The sequence below is a fragment of the Camellia sinensis genome, chromosome 9, assembly GCF_055761805.1.
Source record: "Camellia sinensis isolate YWXY chromosome 9, ASM5576180v1, whole genome shotgun sequence".
Taxonomy (NCBI): domain Eukaryota; kingdom Viridiplantae; phylum Streptophyta; class Magnoliopsida; order Ericales; family Theaceae; genus Camellia; species Camellia sinensis.
Window position 1 is genome coordinate 80720100 of NC_138969.1, and position 22258 is coordinate 80742357.

The following is a 22258-nucleotide window of genomic DNA, read 5'->3' on the forward strand; positions in this document are numbered from 1 at the left end:
ATTTTTTACAGGCATATAGTATTTGACGAGTTCTACACATTGAACGGTTCAGATTATCGAAACGGGACCTGTGGTGGGCCCTCACAGGTCTAACAGCATCCTCCAGTCCAATCCAGAACTAGAGGGAAGCTGCTCCCTATTACAAAAAACACTTCTACATATGAGTAATACTATATGTACTAATTAGTGTACTAACTAATGTATCAATTGATGATGTGGCTTAATTTAAGATATTTTTTATATTTGTAATTTATATAATGAGTTGGGTCAATAATAAAATCATAATTAATATTGATATACTAATTAGTAAATTAATTAATGCACGTAACACCACTCTTTACATATACATAACTTTTGTAAGTACAATAAAAAAATAAAAATAAAGTGGGAGATGTGTGAAAGACAGAAGGGATTGCTTGTGTGCCTCTGCCTACTCATCTCTATAAAGGAATAGGTAAAAACAGATATAATTCATATGGTGCACATGCATGACCTTATAGAGAGACCCCTTGATTCCATCACTACTAGTACTAGCCTCGTGATTTTTAAAATTAAAAAATAATTTAATTAATTAAAACGCACCTCCCAACCGTCCATTTGGTAGAACTTTTCTCACATCAGAAGTCAACTTGTTTATGTTGTTGCATTAATAGGTTAATCGGACAGTTAAAGCGCCTCCATTAATATCACTGTTCACTTGATAATTAAAGAGAGTTAATTTTTTTAGGACATACTGGAAACTTTTGGGAAACCAGACAAAAATGGAAGCACGGCACATGGACATATGGGTAGTATGCTGCAAGCATGGTTGTCAGGTTGAGAACAATTATTCATGATTGAGCTTCCTAGATTCCTTTTGTTTTGGGGTCAATTATACTTTTGCACCCTTATAATTTTATTCAAATTTTATTTTATTCTTTATAGTTTTAATTTGAATAATTTGATTCTTATACTTTAAATTTAGTTTCAATATTTAATTCTTTAGTCTAAGTTTTTATTAATTTTGTTTACGCCTACGCCTTAGAAAATTAACAAGTGTCTCAAAATTATCAATTTTAACTTTTAATTTAAATAGAATAATTAAATTGAAACTATACTTAACGTGTAAGAACTAAATTGTTCAAATCAAAAGTATAATGACTAAATTAAAATTTAGGTCAAACTATAAGCATAAAAAGTGTAATTAACTCTTCTTTTTATTTATAATAATGTATTTGCTGATTTTGAAAAACAAACATAGTCAAGTAAGAAATGTTGAGAAAAAAATAAGACGGAGTGAATAAAGCCTAACATTTATACCTTAGTTTCTTTTTAAGGTCTCGTTTCGCTATGTTTATACTTTATTATTTTTATTTATTAAAAAAATAATACATATTGATGTTAATTTGTAATAAAAACGAAAAAAAAGTACATTGTACACACGAAAATTTAAAAAACCTGTTTCAAAATAAGAAGAGAGTGGTTAGTAGGAGGTGATGATTGAGGGTGGTTATCGACGATCACAAATGATGATCAAAGGTGTTTGTCAATTGTCGAAAGTGATTTCTGACAAGAGATTGGTTGTCATTGATGAAAGATTGTTGCCAATAGTCAGAGATAATGGTCAAAAGTGATTGTTGACAGTCGAAGTTGGTGGTCGTAGACAGCCAAAGCTAAAAGTTCGGCATTAGAAGGGCCGAAGTAGACTAAACTTGAGCTTAAAAGGAACGAGAATTATGATAGGTTGATAAACTATTTAAATAATTATTTAAGCATTACTCAATGTCCTATAGTGGGATATCCTTATGAATGTTAGGCACAAGACTTTAGTAGGCAATACTATTAATATTGGGGAAGGGGGAAATCTGATCAATTCTATTTAATTGTATCTAGGCAATTATGTATAAGTCTCAATTATACCATTGAAAGTGTGAACACAACTGCTTATAACTTCATTTTTTGGCTCTTGCAGTGAAATTCAAAACACATCTCATTAGGACATTATCTCTTAAGAAGGAATAATACCAACCTAGCCTAAAATATACAAAGTTTTTTCAGTCTAGAGACTTGGATAAATACACACACCAAAAAAAGAAAAAAGAAAAAAGAAAAAAATGTTATGTTAACAATTTACTTTTATCATTTGATGGGTATATTCTATAATTCTTAGCTAGTATTTGGTTCACTAGAATAAAAATATATTTTAATGGAATGATCATTCTGTAATCTTCTTATGGAATGACGATTGATGATTTTGTCTGCAACATATTTTTTATAATTTTTTAGTGAATCATACATAAAAATAATTATTCTAATGAAATGGTCATTCTATTTGAAACACTAATTTGAGAGAGTGATAGAGGATTGAGAGAGAGAGAAAGAGCCACAGAATTGTTCAGTGAATGTGTATTTTACAAAGAGATTTACACTCTCTTTTATAGAGAGGAAAAGTTACATAGGGTGCCAATTAGCACCGAAAGAGGAAAACAATTGGGGAACATTCATTATGACAATTGGGGAACATTCATTATGACTATCACTAATAATAAACTAACATATAGCACACTAACATGATACAATAATAAACTATACAATAATACTATACAATAATAAACTAACATCCCCCCGCAAACTCAAGGAGGGAAAGCATCAACCAAGTTGAGTTTGGAAACAAGATCATGGAAGCGGCCAGGAGGATGAGCTTTAGTGAAGATATCAGCGGGTTGATCGACTGAAGCAATAGGGAGAAGATGAACAGTACCATAGGTAACATGCTGGCGAATGAAATGACAATCAATCTCAATATGTTTGGTGCGATCATGAAAAACATCATTGTGAGCAATCTGAATGGCACTCTGATTGTCACAATAGAGAGGAGTAGGACCAGAAGCAGAAACACCCATATCAGCAAGTAGCCAGCGAAGCCAGAGAAGTTCCTGAGTAGTATCAGCAAGAGCTCGATATTCAGCTTCGGTGCTAGAGCGGGCAGTGAGGGATTGTTTTTTGCTACGCCAAGCAAGAAGAGAATCCCCTAAGAAGAAGCAGAAACTCGTGGTAGAGCGTCGATCCGTAGGATCCCCAGCCCAATCAGCATCGGAAAAGGCACGCAGATCAAGAGAGGAGGAAGCAGAAAAGTGAAGGCCATGGAACAGAGTGCCTTTGAGGTAGCGAAGGATGCGGAGTAAAGCAGTATAGTGGGGAGTGCGGGGAGCCGACATATACTGACTAACAATGTGAACGGCATAGGCAATGTCAGGACGAGTGACTGTGAGATAGACAAGACTGCCGACGAGCTGGCGATAAAGAGTAGCATCAGAGAGAAGAGTCCCATCGAGAGGAGTGAGACGAATCTGAGGATCAACTGGAGTAGAGGTAGTTTTGCAATCAGTAAGACCAGCACGAGCCAGAAGATCGGATGTATATTTGGCCTGGGACAAATAGGAACCAGTAGAATCATGAGAGACTTCAAGGCCTAAGAAGTAATTAAGAGTACCAAGGTCCTTCATTTCAAACTGTCGGTGGAGAAACTGTTTGAGGTGGAGAATACCAGTTTCATCATTACCAGTGATAATCATATCATCCACATATAAAAGAAGAAGAGTGGTACCATGAGAAGTAGACCGTATAAAAAGAGCAGAGTCATAGGAGCTAGAAGTGAACCCGAAGTCATGAATGGCAGAACTGAACGTAGCAAACCAAGCACGAGGCGCCTGCTTGAGGCCATAGAGAGCACGTTGTAGTTTGCAAACCTGATGAGGTTGAAAAGTGGACCCAGGTGGAGGTTGCATGTAGACCTCCTCAAGAAGATGACCATTGAGGAAAGCATTTTTGACATCCATCTGAAAGAGCCCCCAGTGGCGAGCAGCAGCAACAGCAAGTAAACTACGAACAGAGGTAAGCCGAGCAACAAGAGAGAATGTCTCCTCATAATCAATACCATATTCCTAGTTGAAACCCTTGGCAACAAGATGAGCTTTGTAGCGTTCAATAGAGCCATCAGAATGTGTTTTGATTTTGTAAACCCATTTGCAGCCAATTGCAGTCTTGCCAGGAGGAAGATCAACAAGATCCCAAGTATGAGCTTTGTCTAAGGCCTGGAGTTCATCAGTCATAGCTTGCTGCCAAAGAGGATTAGTACAAGCCTCACGATAGGAGGTAGGTTCATAAGTAGAGAAGGCAGCAGATCCAACAATATAATCACGAAGATGGAGAGGAAGTTGAGTTACCCGGCGTGGTCGACCCGTAGGAGGATCGGTGGGAGGAAGAACCGGTGGAGAAGGAGGTGTGGCAATAAGAGGTAGACCGTCAGAGGGAGCAGGCTGGACGGGATCAGGAGTGAGCAAGGGTGTCTCGATGAATGAGGAACCTGTATCAAAATCAGCAGAGAAAAGATCGATGGAAGGATTAGTAAATAGTACAGGAGTGGAAAGTACGGGTAAGTGAAATGAGGAGAGTGAGGAAAACATTTGGTGTTCCCAGAAAACGACATGGCGAGAGATATGAAGACGTTTAGAGAGAGGATCCCAACAACGAAAACCTTTATGTTCAATTCCATACCCAAGAAAGCAACAAAGACGAGAACGAGGTTCAAGTTTGGTGTGTTCGTGAGATTGAAGAAGAACAAAGCAGGCAGAGCCAAAAACCCGGAGATTGGCGGAAGGAGGGGGAGTGCCATGTAGACGCTCAAAGGGAGTTTGATTATGGAGGACAGGGGTAGGAGCACAGTTGATAGTGTAAACAGCAGTGAGGGCAGCTTCCCTCCAAAAGTTTTCAGGACAGGAAGAAGAGAGAATGAGAGCACGGAGCCCCCCATGGTAGTGGTAGGGGAGGGTCCCCAAATATCCGAATGTATAAGATCAAAAGGTGCAAGGGAAACAGAAGTACTTTTATTAAATGATAAAGCAGGTTGTTTGGCAAGTGACAGGGTATACAATCGAAATGATCGGGAATTACATGACCCAACTGTCCACTAGAAACCAAAGATTTTAAGCGATTAACAGAAATATGCCCTAAGCGACAATGCCAAAGATGAAAGGGAGATAATGAGGAAGTCGATGTAGGAGCAGCGATCTGAGGAGAGGGAGGAACATGTAGGTGAATGAGTTCATAGAGACGTCCACGCTTACGGCCGATCCCAATAGTCTGCCCCGTCTGAGGGTCCTGTACCAAACAATCAGTAGCAGAAAAGGTGACAGTTAGACCAAGTTCACATAATTGACCAATAGAAATAAGGTTTAAGGTGAGGGCAGGAATATGATAAACTTGAGGTATAGATAAAGAAGAGGTGGAGACAGTACCAACATGACTGACAAACATGAGGGAACAGGCGCAGGCGCGGCGCACAATAGCCGTTTTGGCGCACGCGGGTGCAATGTAGTGAAGCGGCGCACGAAAGGCGCACAATAACAGGCGCGGCGTACGGGAGTGGCAGGGCTGACGTCAGCCGCGGTTGTGTGGGCGCGTGGAGGCGCGTGGCGGAGGTGAGTAGCAACAGATGGCGCGTGCGGGCGCGTGTGAGAGTGGTGGCGGAGCTGGTGACGCGCAGAAGGTAAAGGCGGCGCGTGTGGGCACGTGGAGGGTGTTCTGAGAACGGGCTAGGTGCCGTTGGAATCGTGAGAAAATTCCGAGCGATTTGATGTATGCCACTGTGTACGGGACTAAACACCAAAATCGAAAATTGCCAGAAATGTAACACTGGGCTCTGATACCATGAAACAATAATTTGAGAGAGTGACAGAGGATTGAGAGAGAGAGAAAGAGCCACAGAATTGTTTAGTGAATGTGTATTTTACAAAGAGATTTACACTCTCTTTTATAGAGAGGAAAAGTTACATAGGGTGCCAATTAGCACCGAAAGAAGAAAACAATTGGGGAACATTCATTATGACAATTGGGGAACATTCATTATGACTATCACTAATAATAAACTAACATATAGCACACTAACATGATACAATAATAAACTATACAATAATACTATACAATAATAAACTAACACTATTCCAGCTCACTCCAATAATTCAAACATAACATTAAATATTAATGTTATATATCAATAATAAATAAAATTGATCAAACCAAATATCAAGCATAGCATTAGTTTAGAGAACCCTTCACAAGCCCAAAATCAATCTAGTCACCAGCTATTGGACCATCAAACAGCCCATGAACCTCATCAATAAAACTTTCTGGAATGAGAAGAGGCAACCAAGTCATGGGTGATTCTATTTGCACCCAAATAGTAATTTAGTAAGTTCAATTAAAATTTTGTAATTTTAATTTCTATTAAAGTATCTCCTTCAAAATGGTCAAATTTTTAGTGAAATTTTAATTAAAAGTCTATTTTTCTATTTTAGCTAACCATCTTTTCAAATACATTCTCTAACAAACTCTCTATTCTTTATTTCTTTTATTGAGTCATCTTCTCCTAACTACATGTAACTAGTGATTTGATATTTAACTAAAGTAGTTAGCCAATAATTGAGTTTGATGGAGTGTATTTCTATAGTTTTGTGCTACAAAATAGACAAGAAAAAGCTCTAATGAGCTTAATAATGATGCTCTTATACCTCAATGTAAATTTACTAATAAAAACAATACACATTATACCATAATTTTTTTTTTCTTCTCATGATACACGCTAATTACTTTTACATATTTTTCATATTCAAAACTATTCATCTTTTTCCTAAAGTTTTAATTATTTTCTTTTCATCTTTTTCCTCACTCCAAAACCCCAATACACCTCACCAAAACTCACCATTATTATCAACATCATTATTTCTTATTGTGGTGTTACTTGCAAATAGAAAAAAATTTGAACAAAATCAAACAATGGATGAGTATGATAATCAAATGTTTTTTTTTTGTTTTTTTAAACAATCTATCAAATAGGAGGTAAGTATTCACAGAAATATCAAAGTATAATTCTTGATTTTTGTGTTTTTTGCTTAAAAATACACATTCTGCTTGTTTTACATCAACATCGTTTGGCTTGTCAGAGCCGAACAAACGTAATATGTTCGGCATACTAGGGCTGAATGACTTCAACAAATATCATAAATTAAAATCAACTATTGCATTTTTGAAAAGCCTACAATTTAAAACAACAAAAAAATGTAATCCACGAAAAAACATGAAGAATTTAGCTACTCATAGGAATGAAATAATGTCATCCTCCTTCTTCTTTAGTATTAGCCAATGACGAGTGTGAGAGAGTACCGTGGTTGAGAAGAAAGGAAGAGAAGGAGGAAGTCTTTTTTGAATCGAATTGTTTATTATTTTGATATATCACAAGTTATGATTTTATTTTGAAAGTTAATTTATAAAATATATATATATATATATAATATTGAGAATAAATTATAATTTTAGATAATTTAATAAAAAATATATAAAAAAATTAAACCTACTACATGATTTTTTGAGTTGAAAAAGAAGCACCCCAAGTCATTCTTGATTGGGGGCAACACACAGCAATGACAAATAAAAAACCAAATCTTACATACATGTAAGTGTTCCCTAAAACTTTTGCAAAGGCCAGGACCCCACCTGAAATTTTGTAAATTATTTATAAATATTTTTAAAAAAAATAAAAATAGACACTAAACACAATTTTATTTATAATTTTGAATTTTTTAATGAAAACAGTTATAGAAGGAAGATAATTATAAATGGAAGCCAGTATAAAGAAAAACAACAATGATTTAGACCACTAAAAAATACATCATTTTTTTTTAGAGAGGAAAAATACATCATTAATAGCACTAATACATTGGAAATGACAAAAAAAATAATAAAAAAATAAAAACAAGGCATAGAAAGTGGGCAGGGCCCACTGTCACATCATTAGTACTCCCTTTAGTGATTCCCTTTTAGTGCTTCCAAGCATTTTTCAAAGAAAAATAACGATTTTAGAACATCATGCTCACCCTTTACTTTATTTATAGAATAAATGAATAAAAGATAGAAGATAACCATTATAAACACACCACTTAGTGTCATAATCAAATATTTGCCTATTTTGGGAAGTTCCAAGATAATTATTCATACAAAATTTTTATTCATAATTTATTATGAGAATAATATATTGACAGAATTTTTTGTAATTAAATATATTATTTGTTCTATGTGCCAAGAATACCTTTCATCATTTTTTAAAAATTCACTAATAATCCGATAACCACTTAAGAAATTAATTCACAAAATAATAAAATTCTACTTTATTACAAAAATAAAAATAAAAATAATATTTTATTTTAATTATTTATATAAGCCACGCATTTGTACGAGTAGAAAATGCTAATATATTTATATATATATATATATTTATTTTTTTTCATAAAATAGTGATTAATATATTAGTTCAGAACGCACGTCAACGTAGCAGGATATAATGTGTACCCAAATGGCACATCTCAGGCCCGCTGAGCGGGACGGCCCACATGTGTTGCAATATATCTAACGACAAATCTATATTTATATATATCTATTTATAGTATTATATATATATATATATATATGAACAACTCACTTTAATTTATTGAAACTTACTCTCTCTTTTAGTCAAGTGAATGTTTTTATATCAAAAAACGAAAAAAAAAAATTATAAAGTAAAGTGTATAAGGTTTGAATTTAAGATTTTAAGTTTAGAAAATAATACTCCTATTACTTGATCCACAAATACAACATATATTTTTAATTCAAAATCAAAATTTATATTTTATAAATTTAATAGCACACTACATATACATATAAGGATAGAAGTTGGGGTCCTATGATTTCCGCCATCCTGGTATAATTTGAATTTTACATTGTTGAACATAGCTTCTCTGTGGTTTAAAGCAGAATAGAGAGTATTGTTGGGTCTTTGCGAGCTTATCCCGAAGCCTACATTGATAACCGAGCCATTCAATATGTAAGGTTCGTCGAATACTTCATCCTCATAAAAAATCACATTGATCAGATATCGATAGTCACTTGATCATATCATATTTTTATCAACGATAAGTATAATTTTTAAAATAAATTGTCATACAAATGTGATCTGATCAAGTAACTATCCGAGGTTTTAAAAAGCAGCCACAACCGTTACGTAACGGTTGTGGTAGTTACCGCCACCTGTTACGGTCGCTTTTGCAATGTGATTGAGATTCACAGGTGTATCGGCTGTAACGGCTGCTATAGCGGTCGTAACGGTGCCGTAACGGCCGTAACGGCCTGTTACACACCGTTACGTAACGGTTCCTAATTGCTTCTTTCGAAAAAACACAAAAAAAAAAAATTGAAAATTGAGGAAGAGAGATAGAGAGAGAAGATGGAAGATGAAGAGGGAAGATGGAGGAACAAGAGATAGAGAGAGAGAATAGGGAAAATGAAGAACATGTTATTGATTTGTTGAAGCTGTAAAACATATGCTATTCTATTCAGCTGCTATCACTCAACCATTTTATTTGTGTGTGTCTATCTATGTATTGTTTGAAAATAATAATAATAATAATAATAATAATAATAATAAAAAATTGTGGTCATTATCTATTTAGCTTGATTAATATATATATGTATATATATTTATGTTTTTATTTATTCTCTTATTTTTGTCATTGTTTATCTTATATATAATAGTTAGTAATTGATTTTTTATATAATATAAAGTCATTAATTATTAAAATAAAATGTAAAAACTCATTTTATAGTGATTTAAAAATATGAAATATATTGGATCAAACTTAAAAATTTATAAAAATTGATCGTTATTTATTTTAAAACCCAATAAATATGATCATGGAAAAAAATGTGCGTATTGGTAAGTTTTTTTCAAATTGTGAGAAAAATAAAAAAATTTACTGTTCCGGTTACCGCAATCGTTACGTTACGGCCTTTACAACTTGCAACCGCAACCGCACCACCGCCACCGTTACAGCGATCGCAACCACTTTTCAAAATCTTGTGACTATCAATATCTAATCAACGTAATTTTATACAATTATGAAGTGCTCGACGAACTCTACATATTAACAATTTGAATTATTAATGTAAACTCCGTAATAAACCTACAAAGACCTAATAATACTCTCAAATTAAAATACCCAACTAAAGAGGAGCATCTCCCCTTAATATTAATACGCAACTTGCATCGCATTGTGAATAATTCCCCAAATAATTAATATGTTTTTACTATCAATATATATATATATATTTATTGGGGGTTATTAAATGGCCCACAAGTAAAAAATTCAGTACTACCCAATTCATCCAACCCTGCCCATAAGCCTTTGAATAAAGCTTCGTAGCTCAAAATCTCCAAGGCTCGAGTGGCTCGAAATTTCAAAACGATGTCGTTTTGGATTTTTTTTTTTCTTTTCTCTAAAACTGGTTTGAGAACAGGAGACAGAAAGAGAAAAGGAAAAGAGAAAAAGAAAACAAAGAGAGGGGGAACAGCGGAGGAAAATTCTTGCTAGGTTTTGTTGATTTGTAGCTTTAGTGTTCATGGGCATTCTTTGGAAAAGATGATGACCCACCTTCTATGGAAGCTATTCTGTAAGTGTTAGCATCAATTTTCTTGATTTCGAACTCGTAACTCGAAGCTTTGGTGAAAACTCTAGTTGTTTGATAAAGTGGAATTGAATTTGAAGATGGGTTTGGATTGGTGAGAGGGTTTCGTTAAGTCACCAACGAAGACCCTCCAATCCGAGAAAGGTAGAGAGAGAGTGTGAGTGGTTTTGGTTTTGGTTTCCATTGATGAGAGATTTGTGGGTTTTGTTCTTCAAAAAAAGTGAAAGATTTTGGTGAAGATGAGAAGGGAAAAAAAGAGATAAAAGAAGAAGACAAGAAGTGGAGGAGAGAGAAAGGTAGAGAGAGAGTGTGTGTGAGTCGTTTTGGAATGAGACTGAGAAAGACTGCGAAGCTCAGACCCAGAGAGGAAGATAGAAGCTTTTTATGATCTTGTTGGTTATTGTGAAGTTCAATGGTGATTGTGGAGGTGTGTAGTTGTTGTGGGTGTTGTTGTTGGGTTTCTTAAATTTCTTGATCATCATCAGCATGTGTTTGTGCTGCCATTAGTGAGTGTGAGCCCCTTTCTCTCTAAAACATAGTGTGTGTTTGTTTAGGAAAACGTGAGAGTGTGTCAGGGTCTTTGTGGATTTTGTTCTTCAGAGAAAGTGAAGGATTTTTTTGGAAAATGAGAAAGGAAAGAAGAGATGAAAGAAGAAGACAAAGTTTCGGGCCACTCGAGCCATATGGTTTCGAGCTACATAGTGGAGTTGTAACCCTTTAATAACCCCATAAACTCGGCCCGTACAAGCTTGCATAAGTAAATTCAACCCAATCATCTCATCAACCCGACTCAAACTATCTCGTCCAAAAAAAAGAAAAAATATCATTTTGACCACCAAACTTCGATTAATATCAAATTCACACCCAAACTTTCAAAATTTTGATCAATTTGGTCCATGCCGTCATATTCCGTCTACAATTGGACAGATTGTGCTAACATGACATCAAAGTTCATTTGAAATTTCATTTTACTCCCCCAACTATACCTTAAAAATCAATTTACCCTAATTATAAAAAAAAATTAATTTTTTCATTATTGAGAAAAAAAAAATTATTTATTAAATATTTAAATTTAAAATTTTTATATTTGAGGGGCAAATTGATTTTTAAAGTATAGTTTAGAGGGTAAAATAAAATTTCAAATAAATTTTGATATCACATCAGCATATTCGATAGTAAACCCATAGAGACCTAATAATACCCTCAGATTAAAATACACAACTAAAGAGGAGCATCTCCCTTAAATATTAATACGCAACTTGCATCGCATTTTGAATAAATCCCCAAATAATTAATATTTTTTTACTATCAATATACATATATATATATATATATATATATATATTAGGGGTTATCAAATGGTTCGCAAGTAAAAAAAATCAGTATTAGCCCGCTTGACTACCCAGCATGTCCCATTCCATAAATGATTATTTAGGACTTTGGAAAAATGTTTAAGACCTAAGCCAACCTACAAACTCGATCCGTACAAGTTTGCATAAGTAAATCCAACCCGACCATCCCATCAGTCTGACTCAAACTATCTTGTCCAAAAAAAAGAGAAAATATCATTTTGATCCCCAGACTTTGATTAATATCAATTTTACATGCAAACTTTCAAACTTTTGATCAATCTGCCCCTGCTGTCACATTTCATCTACAATTGAACGGGTTGTGTTGACGTGGCATCAAAGTTCATTTAAAATTTCATTTTACCCCCCAAACTATACCCTAAAAATCAATTTACCTCCCAATTATTAAAAAAAAATAATAATTTTTTCATTGTTGAGATAAAAAATTATTTATTAAATATTTAAATTTTAAATTTTTATATTTGAGGGGCAAATTGATTTTTAAGGCATAGTTTGGGAGGTAAAATGGAATTCCAAATAAATTTTAGTGCCACGTTAGCACATTCCATCCAATTGTAGACAGAATGTGACGACATGAGCCAAATTGATCAAAATTTTGAAAGTTTGGGTATAAAATTGATATTAATTGAAGTCTAGATGTCAAATTGAAAAATACGCGACAATTTGGGAGACAAAACGACATTTCCTCCAAAAACAATTTAATATTATGCAAAAAAATAACGCAATTAAATTCAATTTTAATCCATTAAAATCAATACTGTTCCATTTAAAAATAATAAAAAAAGAAAAAGAAAAAAAGGATAAATTACAAATACATCCTCTGAGATTTGCTTAAAATACGAATTGTCCCCTATGGTTTGAAAAATTACAAATACTTCCCTGTCAGCATTTTTTATTTAACAAAATTAATTGAAAAAGTGAAATTTCTAATTGTTCATTTATACAATAATAAAATTATCTGAATTATTAATTGAAATAAAATTTTAACATTATTAAAAACTGTTAATTAACTTGATGATTTATTAATAAAAGGACTTATTTATTATGAAATTAGAAACCTTAGGGGCCATAATGTAATTTCTAAAATCACAAGGGGTAATTTGTAATTTAAGTAAACCTCAGGGGTGTGTTTGTAATTTATGCAAGAAAAAATTATTGAAAGTCCAATTCAGAGAAGGTATAAGGTATTATATCCCATGAGTATTTTTCTTTGGTAAGAAATCTATCATTTGTAAAATATTATGGTGAGAAGTATATTTTATTGTTTTGAACGACATTTTGTTTTCAATTATGCTCCTTAATCTATCTATTGACTTTTTTTTATCTGTTTAATTTTTTGACTATCTATTTAAATTTATATCTATCTGTTCAGTTTTTTCCCTCTATCTGTCAAATTTTTTATCTGTACAAATAGTAGAGGTTGTTTATCTGTTCAATTTTTCTTACCCTCTCTGTGCTGATGTGCCACTGCCATTCACATTTTACTCGAATTTTGAGACTCCTCTGCAATTCGAAACCCACAGAGCGAAAAAGGAAACATAGAGATTTAGAAACTGTGAGCGGCTTTATAGCTGGTTTTCCTAAACAACTAAGATTTCTCGAATATCAAAAGATGCTCAATGAAAAGTTATCCAATATACTAACAAAAGTAGGTTATATCTTACGATAGCTCTCTCGACTTGTCGATGAAACTTTCAATAACTGACTAGAGATGCTCCATTTTTATACCCCAAATGTCCAAATTTTCACTTATTGCTCTAAAATATTGGCCTTTTGAATTACAATCTCAATGGTACTCAAACCCTAGGTCTTCTCAAAGACAAGCTCATCGATCTACAGATTTGCAGCATGCGTGATGACTTGACCAAGTAAGGAGGATGGTGCCGTTTTTGACCACTTGGATGACAACGCCAGCAGTGTTGCGGGTGGTGGTTTGACCAACCATGCCATCGAAAACGAAACGGGGCTCATGTCGATTGGGGAGAGAGAGAGAGAGAGATCTTGTAGAGACAGGAGAAGAAGGAAACGTGAGGAGGCGGAGAGAGAGAAAGAGAGATAGTGTTTGTAAAAAACAAAACCCCAAGAATAGGTATATTATAAACAAAAATTCTTGGGAGCACTAAAAAGGGAACACTAGAGGGAGCCCTACTGAGTTGGCTCTCCCATGATGTGATTGGTCTCTCTTTTGTTGTTGTTGTTGTTGTTGTTTTTTTTTTTTTTTTGTTGATATTTCCACCTCATTAGAGCTATTAGTGCTCTATTATTTAGAGCTCCCAATCACTTTTCTATTATAAAAAGGATAGTTTGGAACTTTTTGTATTAGCATGTCCTTTTGTACCACATATTTTAGAGTGCACTTTTTGACATAAGAAATTAAATTTGAAAATAACATTTGACAGCTCATATTATCTTTATAAATTGTAATTTTAAAAAATACACAAAATATAGTTTGTTAAAATTGAATTTGATAGTGACCGGTAATATCTTCCTAACTCTCAACATTTTACATATAACATTGTTACAATTTGTTAATTTGGTGAATTTATACTTTGATTTGATTGTTTTAATAGTGTTATTTAATTTGATCATATGAATTATTAAAAAAGAAAAAATAAATGTGTATAACTTAATAATACAAGTCTAATAAAAAAATGTGTAACCTGGTTTAGTTTGATTTTGACCCGTAAGATATGAGCTTTGGGGTAGGACATGGTTTTAATTTTTTTAAATAAGTCTGACCTGTTGTAGCCAGTTGACTGGTCAAAATTCAAGAAATCCATTAATATATGGTACATGGATACAATAGTTGCAGGCTGGGCAAGCTCGATTTGCCCTATAGATGACCCCTATATATATATATATATATATATATATATTCTTTTAAGTGAAAATTAGGGAGGGATTCCTCTACATATTTATGTAAGAGTTTAAGGACAACCACAATTTGTTTGATAGTTAAAATTCTTAAGATTTGAAATTGCATGAAGATAAGGACAAATTTCAACATAAATGTGAAGAATGGCATTTAAACAATTGATACCATGAAATTCCAGTGATTTCTCTCTTTACTATAGACAAGTTGTATTTTGGAATGTGTTTCAAAACTTTAAAATTTAATAAATTTTGATTTGAAACTCAGTATTTTGAAATCATCTCATTGAGATCTATCTAATAAGATCTATGATGAATATGAAATATTGAAAAGAAAAAAACAATTAAATTTTCGTCTGACTAAAAGTCAGAGAAATTTTACCGACTTCTCAATTGTCCAATTTCTAAAATTTCTCTAGCAATATGAAATTTTTCTGAGAGAATAAGCAATTTTAAAATTTCTCTAACTTTTAGTCATTGAAAGTTAGAGAAATTTGTTTGCTTAAAGATAACAACTTAGTGAAAATTTTATTATTTTTCTTTTATAATTTCATATTCATCATGAATCTTATTTGATAGATCTTAATAAGAAAATTTTGAAAATATAAATTTTATGCAAAACAGAGATCTAGGTAAAAAGTTATTCAATTTGTTGAATAACTTAATGGTGGATACTACTACTTTAGGCAAATTTAATTTCAAGCACATACATGCACTACAATAACAAATCACATGCAATGCAAGATAAAAATGTCTGCAGAGCAAGGATTCTTATGTCTCCAAAGCAAACCCAAAGCAACCTAGTTTGCCCACTGAATAGGGTCCTGTCTAGGGTTCCTTTTCCATTCCCCTGCAGCCAAGACTGTAGTAGAATTTTTTAATAATAATAATAATAATAATAAAATTAAAAGATTGGTATTGTGACAATTATGGATTTGCCCAACTTTTGTGTCTGCCCCAAATGTTTTGTTCGACATCGATTGTTAAACTCAGGCGGATTTAAAAAATTAAATTAGAGGGAATACTTATTAATTATAATATTGAAATTTTTTACAAAAATATTTCACATAAATTTTTATTATTGACTTTGAGAAAGATCAAAAAAATGATTTATTTATAACTAAATTATCATGGACAATTCAAAAAAGTTATGAATATAAGTCTTAAAATAAATTCCATAATGATAAAATAATTTTTTTTATACAAAATTTGAGTAAAAATTCAACATAATAGTAATACGACGTCATCATTAACATGTGATATCATCAACCAATAATAAAGAAACGCATGGAGGGTGAACCTCAAATGTCAAATGTAATTAACAATCTAATAATTATATATCTTCATAGTAAGATTAATTATACTTGCATGCCAATAATAATAGACATCACCATTACATTAAATTTTTTTTATAATTTTCTCATAAATAATAATATGATTTATCGTAATCTTTTAATTTTCAATCAAAACAAACATTATTGTTCTCCTAATTTTAAAAATGTCATTGATATTTTACTCTAAATAATATTTTTATGATTTAAAAAAAATATTTTCTTTATATTTGGTAAAAAAAAAATGAAAAAAACAACAACAACAAAAAGAAGCCCAAAACCCAGGGGGCACGTGATCCCCTTGGCTCCTCTCTATCTCCACCCTTGGTCGAACCCAAGCATCACTTTGATCCTCCACCATTACTAAGCATCAAGTCTCCTTCATTTTTCGATGTTTCTCTCAATCCATTTGGGAGTAAGGTGGCTGTTGCGTAGGGCATACCAATCACTGTTATACGGTTAATGGCATTTATTTCAAGAAAAATGATCTCCACCCTTGGTCGAACCCAAGCATCACTTTGATCCTCCACCATTACTAAGCATCAAGTCTCCTTCATTTTCCGATGTTTCTCTCAATCCATTTGGGAGTAAGGTGGCTGTTGCGTAGGGCATACCAATCACTGTTATACGGTTAATGGCATTTATTTCAAGAAAAATGATGCAGACCACTAATTAGTGGTTGCACTAGGAATGTGGCAGTGGGTCCCACCCACTGCCACATGTGTTTTGTGTCTTAGTTTTTTTTTTTTTTTACTTGCCACATCATTAGTGGTGGTGTTAGTGGTAGAAATTTAGTGGTCTGTAGCATTGTTGTTATTTCAATGATTCGAATCATTCACTTTTTAAGGTACATAGAGTAAAGTATACCTGGAAAAAAAAATTAAATTGATTGGATATCAATGGTCTTTCATTGGATTGCATTTGCATCTAAAAAAATGAATAACCAATGTAATTTGAAATATAAAACTAAACGCAAATACAATTTCATAAAAGGATTATCAATATCTGATCAACTTAAATTTTTATAAATATATTCTACTCGATATACTTTAAAAAAATGAATGTTTAAATTATTGAAATGGGTCTTATTGACCCTTCAGCAGTAACGGTTGTGCGCCTAATTCCAGACAGAGAGTGAGAGGACCCCACAGTGAAAGATTCATTGAGTCTATTTAATACAATTTTTTACTACGCAAAAGTTTGATAATTAAAAGTAGTGGATAAAAATACTTATTCCACTACTTTTCTATAATTAGATTTTTTTCAATTTATTTAACTTATATCGACCACGTATGACACAAATTTTTTAAATCGAAAAATTATAACAGTTTTATAAATTCTATCAAACAGACCATCGTGACTCGTGAGTATCGCTGAGGGTGTTGACCAGTCAGCTGTGTAGCCAGAGTTTATATTTAGAGCAATGCTATATATCATTAATTTACCATCACTAATACCATCACTAGTGAGGTGGCAATTGAAAAAAAAGGAAAAAAAAAAAAAAAAGACACAAAACACATGTGGCAGTGAATAGGACCCACTGCCACATCATTAGAGCCACCACTAATTAGTGGTCTAAAGCATTTTTGTTATCTTTAATGGGGAGTCACTTGGTAATAATTTAATAAACAAAGAACATTAACCTTTCACTATTATAAAATCTACGAAAATAATTTCTTCACTATTCATTACTACAGTATGTATCCGGGTCGTGCTAGGGAGCTTGAATCTGAGTTCCCCCGAATGCCCCGAATTCTATTTTATTTTATTTTTTTTCAGCAGAAGGAAGAAGAAGAAGGAGGGGGAGGGGGACTGTAGGGGGCCTAAAAAATGGGCTGGAGGCGGAGGCGGGGGGTGCGGCGATTGGCGATGGCAGAGGCGACGAGCAGAGGCATGGCGATCGGCGATGGAGGCGGAGGTGCGGCGATCGGCGACGGTTCTGCAACGGATCGGAGACGACGGCGACGGCGACCTCTTTCTCTCCCTCTCCCTCTCCTTCTCCCTCTCCTCCCCCTCCCTTGCAGGTCGAACGAAAATGGCAGGAAAAAAAAAAAAAGTCTAATGCCCAAAACGACGTCGTTTTGGGCATTAGGGGGATTAGGGGGCTCATTTTCGAGCTTTCAAGCATTATTCTATGTATCCCTTCTAAATTTTTCAATTTTGATATTCTTTTCAACATTCATAAGCTAATTGGAAACATGATTATCAGAATCTCAATCTAGAACTTATGATTCTACAATCTTACGATCCGTTTGGGTACAATTAATCTGGATCGTGCAAAAAATTCCTTATATGTATGATTTTTTTTATATTGGTAATGGAATCTTATACGATTGTAGAATCTCGATCCGAATTCGATCCAGTTTACAAGCTTTATTTTGTATTATATAACATATTTTATTATAAATTTTATGTTTATTGTCTAAATGCCAAATTATATGGTCAAAATAAATGATAAAAATTAAGTAGTATTGAATCAAATAAATTAAGAGAAACAAACTAGGAAACAAGCATTTTAAATATTGCGTGAATATAAGAAAATTAACTAGTAGGAAAAACAAACTTAGCTTTATCGAAGTCTAAGGAGGGTAAGATGATTGCAACTTTACCCTAATTTTTGGAGAGACTATTTTTGTGACTCAAATTCACTCCACCAGGGATACTAATGACAAACCTTATCATTTGGTTAAGTCATTCTTTTGAGTTGTTAATCTATTTTTATATCCAATTTTGTTAAATATTTTTTCTTCACTTTTTATGCATTTATTGTAGATTGTAAAGTATTTTATTATAGAATTCTTTTTCTTCACCTTCTTTTTCATGCATTATATGTACATTTTACATAAAGTGTTATATTTTTCATAATATCTTTATTTTTTTTAAATAGAATATAAGTTTATTTTGTATATACTTTCTAAGAATGTTTATGTTAATTAAATTATTACGTAATTTATTTTTTTTGATAGGATCTTACAATTCTCGATCCGATTCTATGATTCAATTTTGTAAACACATTTACCGATACAATGTAAGATCCCGATTTTAATAACTTGATTGGGAATTAACTTTCTGTGTGTGGGTTTTAAAATTTCTTATCATTTGGTAAATTGGCATATAGGATAGATTGAAATTTAAAAAGAATAATAATAATAATAAATAAATAAATACACGTTATTAATATATATGTATATATATATCATGATCAAAATCTATCAACCTTATCTGACTTGGGGGTTTTAGAACAACAATGATAGAGACCACTAATTTTGGAGCACTAAAAAGACCACTAATGACGTGGCATTCAATAAAAAAAGAAAAAAAAATACAACACCAAGGCTAAAACATCAAATCATTCCTGGTGAACCCCACTACCACATCATTAATTCACTCATTTTCCGGTTTTACAAAGTAATAAAGGCTGAAGGTTAACCGCTGAACCTAGCCGGTGCAAACTGATAAAAGCCGTTATAAATGTACTACTGTTAGAAGTACATGTGGAGGCCTGAGAAGACTAGAAAATATTGGATCACATCTAAGCACGACATGGGGTCATCACGTACCCATTTTGTTTAAATTGGTTTTTGGAGCGCCTTAGGCTAACACCAGACACGTGTTGCTAGGGTTCTGCTTTCGTTTCAAGTCTGATAGAGCTTCGATTGGTCATTAACACGGACTGGTCACTGTTGAAAAAATGGTTTATATAAGTTTATTTTGGGTTGATTTTGAGTCTAAAATTGAGTGGGTCCCGAACGTCTTTTGGGGCGGGTTCAAAGAGGTGAAGTGTTCCTTGTCGCGTGGCAAGTCACACGGTGAAGACAGTTCGTCAAAACTATTTATGAGTGAATGGAGACATGACGTCGTTTTCGGATTCGTGGAATAAGAAATTTAAAGAAGTAAATGTGGGTTTCTTTGGAAAAGATTGTCCCACATTGAAACTTTAAGAGAGTTTATCTTTAAATATAAGCTCTAGCCTACAATACTTGGGTTGGGCCCCAAGGGGCACCCCAAGTTTGTAGAAGGGAGGAGTTATGGACAAAGTTAACCTTAGCCCAAACCACCACACACGCGCCGCCGCCACCCGGGCGCGGGTGTGGCTCAGTTCTAATATTAATTTTTTGGACAAAATTTATTTGAATTTTAAATGAAATTAAATTCAAAGTTGTGCCAAATAATTGAATTATTTTTCTGTCCATTCAGTCCGAAAATTCCAAACAGTTTTAATCTGTTAGATAGTTTCAAAATTCTTAACTGCCCAAACAGTTTTGAAACAGTTTTTATATCTGTTGTAACAGGTTCAAACCTGTTCGAAACTGTGCTGCAGTTATAGTTTGTAACAGTCACTAAATCTGTTTGAATTCAATTTTTGAATCTGTCTGGTTTTGCACCTATTCATTTCCCTTAATGCACCTGTTCGGGTCAATTGTAGTTGCCTATAAATACTACATTCTAGCAAAGTTAAAGGATCCCGAAATTCAATCTGAAATGGTCTCTTTTGCTGTCCAGATTTTATTTTATGCATTATTCTTCATTTTAATTTTAGAATAAATATTCAGAGAGTTAGAACACAGGTTTGGTTCGCCGAACAAATTTGTTTGAAGTGCTTCAACAAGTTTGTGAAGATCATTGTATCCTGGGAGATAGACTCCACTCAACCATAAGCACCGTAGCGGGGCGAATCTGTCTTAAGGACAGAGTGTCACACACTCGACTTGGTCTTTGAATTTTCTTCTAATTCGGTTCAATAAATAAATTCGGTACGTTATTTATTTATTTTGTTTGATTTATTTCATTTATACAGAAAATTGTTCCAACAGGCACTTGTCATCTTTTCAAGAAGTCAGCTTCATAAGTGGTACATATTTCATGTAATAAGCCCAAGGGCCAACCTAAGTGATACAATAAGAATATGCCCTGACTGTCTTACTGCTCACAAACTAATACGCTTGCAAGGTGCTTGGTGTAGAACTCACATCCCTAATGAGTCGGTAAATATATTTAGTTGAGGAATATGAGAAAGAATTTGAAAAGGGAAAGAAAAAAAGTATGTGAAATTAGATAAAATGTAAATACATTTTAGGAAAAGTTACCCATAAATCCTAAATTTTGATCTTGTGTTTCATTTAGTCCCAGTTCTTGTCTTGTGATCTATTTGGTCCTCTCTATTGTGAAAAAGACACAAGTGCCATTGGGTTAATCATGAACTATTTTATGTAAGGTTTTTATTTGGTGTATGCTTAAAACTTGCCATGTTATGTGCATGGTTGGGTGACACACAACACAAAAGTACACTAAGGCATTTTATACATTTTGCTTTGTGGGTTGATGCATTGCACGTGACACACAGACCACTCTCCCCACTCATTACCTGACTCGTCACGTTAGAGTGTCACATTTAGAAAAAGTACAATAAAGAGTTTTTAATTTTTTTAAAGTGTCACATCATACCCGCTAAGTTGGAATGTCAAGTGTCACATATTACGTTTGAAAAAAAGTATACTAATGAGTTTTTAATTTTTTAAAATGTCACATCATACCCGCTACGTTATCACGTTTGAGAAAAGTATATTAATAACTTTCTTGTTTTCATTTTTCAGAAAACACTTTTCAAAAAATTCTACTTTCTTATTTTTCGTGTTTTTTTGTTTTTACTGAATTTTTTTCATATTTTAAGCAATTTTTTTACTTTTTAGACACACCTAACATAAATACACCTACAAAGTAAAAAAATTGTAAAAAAAGTCTTTTAAAAATTCACTAAATACCAAAAATACAAAAAAATACAAGAATTCAGTACATTTTTTGTATTTCTATATATTTATTAATTTTTTAAAATATTTTTTCACAAATTTTTTACTTTTTAGATAAATCTAACTAAGTTGCATCTAAAAAAGTAAAAAAAATATTTAAGATTTAAAAAATATTCACTAAAAACAAAAGAATACGAAAACCAAAAAACTCAGTTTTCAAAAAATTTAATCCAAAAAAACTCAAACCAAACACACTAAGTGAGTTTTTATTTTTTATTTTTTTAGAGTGTCACATCATACCTATCATGTTGTCACGTTTGAGAAAAATATACTAAGGAATTTTTATTTTTTTTGAAGTGTCACATCATACCCATCATGTTGTCACATTAGGAAAAAGTACGCTAAA